An 8,084-nucleotide genomic window follows, 5' to 3' on the forward strand; every position below is an offset into this window, starting at 1 on the left:
TGCGAACCCCATCCAAACCCTTTAATTACGATTGTAGAACTCTCTTTTTCTAAAAAAAAAATAATAAAAATTTGATGTTCATATAAACTCATTGTTTGTGGGGTTTACCAATACCCGGATTGAATTTCTGGAAAATTGTGATTCCGCTTCCTTGAAATTGGTAAACCCCACAAACAGTGGGTTAGTATGAACATCAAATTATTTTTTTTTTTTAAGAAAAAGAGAGTTCTATAATCATAATTTTATGGTTTAAATGGGGTTTGCAGTGTGTTTAGAGGTTTGTGGTGTATTTGCAAGTATTTTTTCATAAAAAATCTAAATTTTAACCAAAAAATAGTTATAAATGTATTTAATTTTCTTATTGATATACCAAGTCAGTCAATCACAATTGAATTGTTTGATTTTCTACAGTGTGCTTTGGGAGGTTTGTGGGATTTAGCAATACCACTTAATCCTACCATAATCACCCTACCCTCACAATCACACGCCATTTTAATTCTTAGCATAATTGCCATACATAACTATATATAATTCTAAGCCAGTAGTAGGCACTTGGATTTAGTTAGTGATGAGTAAAAACCAAGTATGCAACTAAATTAGTTGCTTAAATAAATGTATTCCTAATTATTCAGTTTACTAAAAGCACTAATTCTTTGAATAATCTCTAAGCAGATAATTTATTGCTAAGTTTGCGAGAAAGTAAGCCTCTCCCTTTTCCCATACATGAACTTGTGATTCAAACACACAACTGATCCACATGCTTTAACTACTGTTTATTTGCACTGTTTATAACATGTAAAGTTAATTCATTTGATATTTAACAAAAGTTAAATAGTAGTTGAAGTATTGTATACTGTATGTCATTCTTCTACTTTGTTAGTGAATAACGTTTTTAAAACTTTTATTTCTACTATCAAAAAATGTTATTCAATGGCCATTGTTTTTCGATTATCTCTCAGAACATTATTTGCATCTGCTGTAATTGTTAAAAAAAAAAATGATCTGCTGTAATTGTTAAAAAACAAATGCTTTTAAAGAAATTTAAAAAAATCACATATTGATCTCAGTTCAAAGGAAAAAATAAAACTTATTTCTAAATTTACAATTTTCACCTATAAACCTCTTAATTTCACAAAAGATTGGGTTCTTTCAAACAAATACATCCTGCCTAATATTTTGTGTTTAGATTAGATCTTTTGCTTTAACTTTGGAAACTGAGATCATTTTAGATACATTTTTTTTTCATATTACTGTAAATTTTGATAAATTTACTCTGTACTACGGAATTTCCAATAAAAAAATAAAAGAAAATTAATTAAAAAGACCATAGATTAAAAATAAGTAAGGCGTAACATATTTTTAATCTATGTTAAAGCATAACTAATACGATACGAGAAGCTTTATTGCAATTTTTTATCATAAAAAAAATTGAAGTTTAACAATAGGCTAAGAAAACACACACACACAAAAAAAAAATTAAATTCACCGAAGAGAGAATAAAATAGGATATATTTACAATTTCCTATGAATAGGAGTAACAAAAAATTTAAAAAGTTTAGGAAAAGCGTTACCAGGATATTCTCAGTCTACCAATTATTGAAAAGACCACAGTTAATAATAAAACGTTTTGACCTTTCGCATCTAACTTTAGGAAGGTCATAGGCTTTTTTTAAAACTATTTTTATATAATGAAATTTAGTAAATCAAATTATTATTTTTGGCTTTTATTTATTGAATCAATTAAGAACATAATCTCAAAACAAAATTTAATGACAAGAAAGATCGACGTTTCGGGTCCATCATGGAACCATTCTCAAGATCAAGTAAATTGAAAAAACTAAAAACAAAAATACCAAGCAGTGACAGGAAGAAAGTAATTAATTTACATATCAATAGGGCCTACTGTGTGGAGCCACAGTGGAGCTAAGCAATAATCAGCCCTTCTCAGCAGATTAACTAGATAAACAGTTTGGCTTTGACTGAATCTGTTTGTTAAGTGTAGGTTTCAGTTCTTTGATCCAAAGCATTTATTTAATTAAGCAATCAAACTTGGATTTGCACCTTGAAATAATTAACAGTTTCAGTATCACTAATATCATAATGATCTTTTAAATGTTGTCCTATGTTACCTTTACTGTGCATAATCATTTCTTATTTAAAATAGAATTATTTAATCAATCAGTAACTTGTGTTTTTTTAATGAAATTAATGATTTTCTTTAAAAAGATGCTACCCAAGGGGAGACTTTATTTATACCTTGTTTTAAGAACTCGCTGACTATTGTACATTTTACTGTACTGTATGTATTCCTAACTAAGAAGTTTCTGATACTAATTTAACAGCATCTTTTTTAACGCATGCAATGTTACTATTTTTTAAAAGTTGCTTTGTAAGTTACAGTATTGTAACAATTTATTGCCAATATTATTATTATTATTACTAATAATTATTATTATTGTCATTTCATAAAACAAATGAAATAACAAATAAACAAATTAAGGTTCCCGTAAAATAAGGTGTAACTGTAGTTTCTGATTACATAACTAAATATATAGTATTTAAATATTTGAAGATTAAAAAAAAAATATATCATTTCTATTACCAAATTTTTCATTGGGGCCATTTTTACCTACCTGTCATATTGGGGCCATTTTTACCGGGGCCATTTATTCCGGGGCCATTTTTTCCGGGGCCATTTTTTCTGGGGCCATTTTTTCCGGGGCCATTCTTACCTACATTCGTTTAAACCTATTATTTATGTTTGGTAAACGCTTAATTAACGCATTTAAAGGGCCGGTATATAAGGTTTAAACTAGTGAAATTAATCCTCTACCCTTGTTGTTAGTATAGAGTGACCTTCATACCCTCTACTAGCCCTGTCCACTACCAGTAGGGCCTGCTCAATATGGTAAAATAATTATAAGGTCAGGCACACTAATTAGTACTGACCAATCAGAGAGCCTTATTGTCTTATCCTGCCCCTATGGCAGAGTTTTGCTTTGCATTCTTCTTAATCTAGTCACTCTACATTCAACAACCCAATTCAACTTCTATTGTTTCAACTACTGTACTGGTTATTATAATATCAATTTTAACTGTATTCACTCAACGGTTCTGAAGAGGATACAGATTTCAAACCGTATCATTTTGGTCAATCAACCCTCTCAACCCTCATCAAGGTGTACGCGTGTAAATCAATTCTCTGTCTTGACAATCAGAACCACACATATATAACTGGAGGTTATATATATTAAATAGTATTTTGTATTTCAGACTGACAGTAAATGACTCAAGAATCTACTATTAATTATTTGTTTTATTCTTGCATTGATTCAAATACAAGGCCCATACAAAGGCCGAATCCCGGGCCACAACAGTGAATGGTGCGTCGGATGTCGTTCTGTCAAAATCGAACACGTGTCCCTCTATTCGCGATATGCACAGAGCGGTTGATCATTGAGGCAAAGAATATAGACAGAGGAAGAACGAGCAGCTAGCGTATTTTGCATTACAACATTTTAACGCTTTTACATATCATGCGAGCCAGGCCCTCTCGCGGCAGTGTGTGAACTGCCTATGTTGATAATAATTACAGGTAATAAGGTAAGGGTAGAGCTGCTTGCGATGCGATTTTCAACTTGCAGAGAACGGCCATTTTAAAAACCTTATATTTATTTATCTGATACGTAATTTTTATACAATTATATAGAGCATATACTATTATTTTATTTTTTTATATTTATTTTTTTGCACATTTCATTATGTATTGTTATATGAATGTTTGTATCAGTTGCCTTGTATGTCCTATTATCTAATAACATTACATGATCTGCTGTTGATTTAAATTTATTTTATAATGGTTTGTTTATAAAATGTAGGCCTATATTTATCAATAACACATTTTCACTTGTATTTATAACTGGATAGCGGCATATTTTATCATAGTACTGTAGTTTCGTAAATGATACTGTATATTGAAATACATTCATACAGGGAGAACTAATACAGTACAGTACTGTACTGGGGTGGATGCAGATTGGGTGGGGGTGCATTTGCTGCGATCACACCCTCTAAAATATATTAAGAAAAATAATTGTTTGATTTTATTGTTGATATAAATTACCAGTAGGTACGAGATGATAATGATAATAATAATCTTTAAAATATAATTTAATAATAATTAAATAGGCCTAATGAATAGGTCTAGTTTATCTAACAAAAGTAGCCTCGCCTAGGCATGTCTAAGATCTCTATCTAGTACTTTAAATCTAGTTTACACATAACAACTGTAGTGTACAATGTAATGTTCTTTTTTTATTTGAAAGCCAGGGGCCTAGCCTACCCTACCCAATTAGTATATAGGTCTAAGCCTAACAAGAATAGATAGACCTAGAATAATTACATACCTAATAAGGTTTAACTCTCTATGGTTATGGTAGCCTATGCCTAACCTAGACACGTTTTTATACATACCGCCGATATACGGCGCCCTACTCCACTGGCCTCCCATCATGCAATTCGGTTGATTACAAGATTTTGGGCCCGCTGCTCGTTCTTCCTCTATCTATATTCTTTGATTGAGGCTGCCACAGACTTGGAAGTGGCTTATGCGCAAAATATGTTCTTTAAGGTTGATTATGAATAATTTATGAGATTTTACCAAACTATCCTACGTTAAAAAGTTGCCTGCCGCCAATTAATGATCAATTATGAGGGCAGCAGACAGGCAGGATCACTTCCGAGAGATTTTTAATCATAGTGTGGCACAACAGAGGGTCGTGACTTCGGACAGGCATGGACCCCACCTTTCTTGAGATGACACGACAAGGTCGTCGGATAAAAAAATTTAAAAATTATAATTTGCTATCCTAAATAAACGTTATTTTGATTGCCAATACCTTATATCAGTGGTCTAAAAGCACAATTTTGACTATACCAAGCCATCAAAACTGTCCCCGTGAACCCTACCAGGGATTTTTTTAAAATTCTGGAACACCGACTGAGGCTCTCGTCGGTCCCTTGGTTCGGAACCCTCCGTTGGCAAATCTCTGGAGGCCCGACAATGCCCACTTACGCTCGCGTCGGGGATTCGGTCGTCCCCGTTGGGGACATCGGACCCACCGCCTGAAGCACAAAGCATTGTTGTGGATGTGTCCTGATAAAATGCGTGGAGCTTCCGTGTGAGGTCTCTCCGACAGGGATCCATCTCATCTCCACCGCTGGTACTGGCTCCACTTCCGATCAAGATCAAGGTGTCGCAGTCCCAGTTCCCCACATCCTGCGAGTAGCCTACAGCAAGAAACTCATGGCTAAAAATGAGGCTGTGACCATGAGACCCCAAATCAGAGTCCAAGTGATATGAAGAACGGTGCTACATTGGAAGATCCCGAACAAGATTCAAGATAATTTTATTGACTGAAAAACCCAGAATTTACGTTCCACTGACACTACAAGTGTTAACATATAAAGTAATAAATAAAAACAACAAGGATATAAAACTATGAGCACCAAATAATATCTAGTCATAAGATGTACAAAAAGAATATAAAACATTATTAATCAATGTTACACATTCAACTTAATTAAATTAGGTCAAAATTGCACTTAAAACCATAATTATCTTTTACCATATTTATAAGGTGAGTGGAGTTGGGAACAAAGGAGTTTCTGTATAACGGCAACGTGTGGTGAGTGGTACATCAGACCGAAGCATGAGTTGTTTAAGTAAATTCACTATGTAGTGGATGAGTTGGGTCGTTCATTGTCTTGTTAAGTTAGCTAATGCGTATTTGTCATAAATATCATCTAAATGTACAATATGTTTTTAAACTATTTTCTTGGCAGTCTTTCGGATGGAGTAAAATGTTTTGTTTTTTATGCTTTTGCGAGGGCAGTGAAAACATGTGGCTCGAAACGGGGAATGAATAATGCCTTGTGAAGTCGAAGGCCCGAAAAAAAAAATCAGCAGCTCATAACATCAGCAGCTCATAACATACCGGTAACTAGAACTATAGTTAGTTTTTGTAATCTCCAGTTTATATTTCCACAGCTGTCTCACTATCTGTATGTGTCCGTCATCTGTATGTGTCCGTCATTATTTCCACAGCTGTTTCACTATCTGTATATGTCCGTCAGATTTACGGTTTGGGGTTTTGATTTTTTTTTGAGGGAAAACAATGTCATACGCAGCGGTTGCTCCAGAAATTTGCCGACAAGGGATCTGACATTTCTGATTGGGGATGGGAGGGTGGGGAGGGGGTCCGAACCAAGGGGACTAGAGGCTCGGTCTGGGTCCCGGAATAAAAAAAATCCCTGGTAGGGTTCACGGGGAGATTTGTTATGCCTTAGTATGGTCCAAATTGTGCTTTCAGACCACAATAATTTAAGGATTGGAAATCAGAATAACGTTATTTGGATAGGCAAAGTGTTTTTTAGTGATGATCCGACGACCTCGTCGTAGCATCTGAACGGGGGATTCAGGCCTGTCCGATGGTGGGGGAGGGGGGTGGAATTCTCTCTGCCCCTCCCTTGATGGCGCCACTACTGTCCGTACACCTTCTCTTTATCCGATTCTGGTAAGTCCAAATGGGAATATCTCCAACATATTTTGTAGTAAACAGAATAAATTAAAACTATAAATTAACAATATAATAAAATATAAAATTTAAGAAATTCAATAACTTAACATATATATGACGATGACGGAGTACGAATAGAAATTTAAATATTGAATCACGGCGACTGCTTTATTCCGTTTTTCCAGTTTGTTTCATCAAGGACTTTTAACAGTTGAAAGTCCTTGGTTTAATACATACTGTATTATGATAACTTTATCTTAAGTATTTGCTGCCCTCTGCCTCCTGATAAAAAATAGTGTCTTTATAAATAATTTACTTTGCGCAACACAGGAGACACGCATAGATTGGCAGCAGGCAAAAAAAAAATAGATTTCACGTCCTCCATGGGACAACATACATAAGCTATGTGCTCCACCGTTTGCGACTAGGTCTACATCTTTAAACTCATATTCAAGAAAATTAAATGTCGGATTTAAAAGTGGCGTTATTATTTCAGTTACGTTTACGTTCACGTTTATTTTGTTCTTACCATGGACCTTATTAATAGGTCCATGTTCTTACATTGCCATGTCATACACACCATTAACTATGTTATAAGATAAAATGTTTGTTCTGATAAGCATGCGATACATTTTGAACTGATTGCTTTTTACCTCCATGCTCTAATCCTCTTTATGAGTGATTATGTTTTAGAAAGTTAATGCAATAAAGATGTTGGAGTATTGTTTCATTACACCGCCGTTTAACTTGTTTATAGTCTCAGATAAAATCAAATGTATTTTGATGACCCAAATATATCATATATCTAATAAGGCGAACTGGTCATAACCGTATTATGACGTCATGCTAATCAATCGTAATTCACTGTGGACTTATAATTAGTAATCTAGTGTTTATGACCCCTTTGTCTGTTAAAACCGTATTCCATCGTCTATCGAGCTACATATCTATTAAAAATATTTTCTTATTTTTATTAACTGCAAGTTGAAGGCAGTTTATTAGAAATAGTTTATCATACCAAATGTTTAATAATAATAATAATAATAATAATGACAATTAAATAATAAATGATAATGATAATAATAATAATAATAAAATAATAAATAGTAATAATTATAATATTATAACAACAATAAAATGATAATAATAATAATAATAATAATAATAATAATAATAATAATAATAATTATTATTATTATTATTATTATTATTATTATTATTACCATTATTATTATTATTATTATTATTATTATTATTATTATTATTATTACATGGTTCTGGTGGTAGAACAAGTCTTCTCGGATAAGGACCATAAACCGTATGGCTTGTGTGCACCATAAACAACCCAGTACATCCTTCGAGACTCGTAGGGGGATACCCCGGTGTACTGGAACATACAGCCCCTGTGTGTGTGTGTGTGTGTGTGCAGAGAAGACTTGTTCTACCACCAGAACCATATAATAATGATAACAATAATAATAATAATAATAATAATAATAATAAAAA

Source organism: Anneissia japonica, unplaced genomic scaffold, assembly GCF_011630105.1.
Source record: "Anneissia japonica isolate Jap-2015-1 unplaced genomic scaffold, ASM1163010v1 scaffold287721_len753485_cov172, whole genome shotgun sequence".
Classification (NCBI taxonomy): Eukaryota; Metazoa; Echinodermata; class Crinoidea; order Comatulida; family Comatulidae; genus Anneissia; species Anneissia japonica.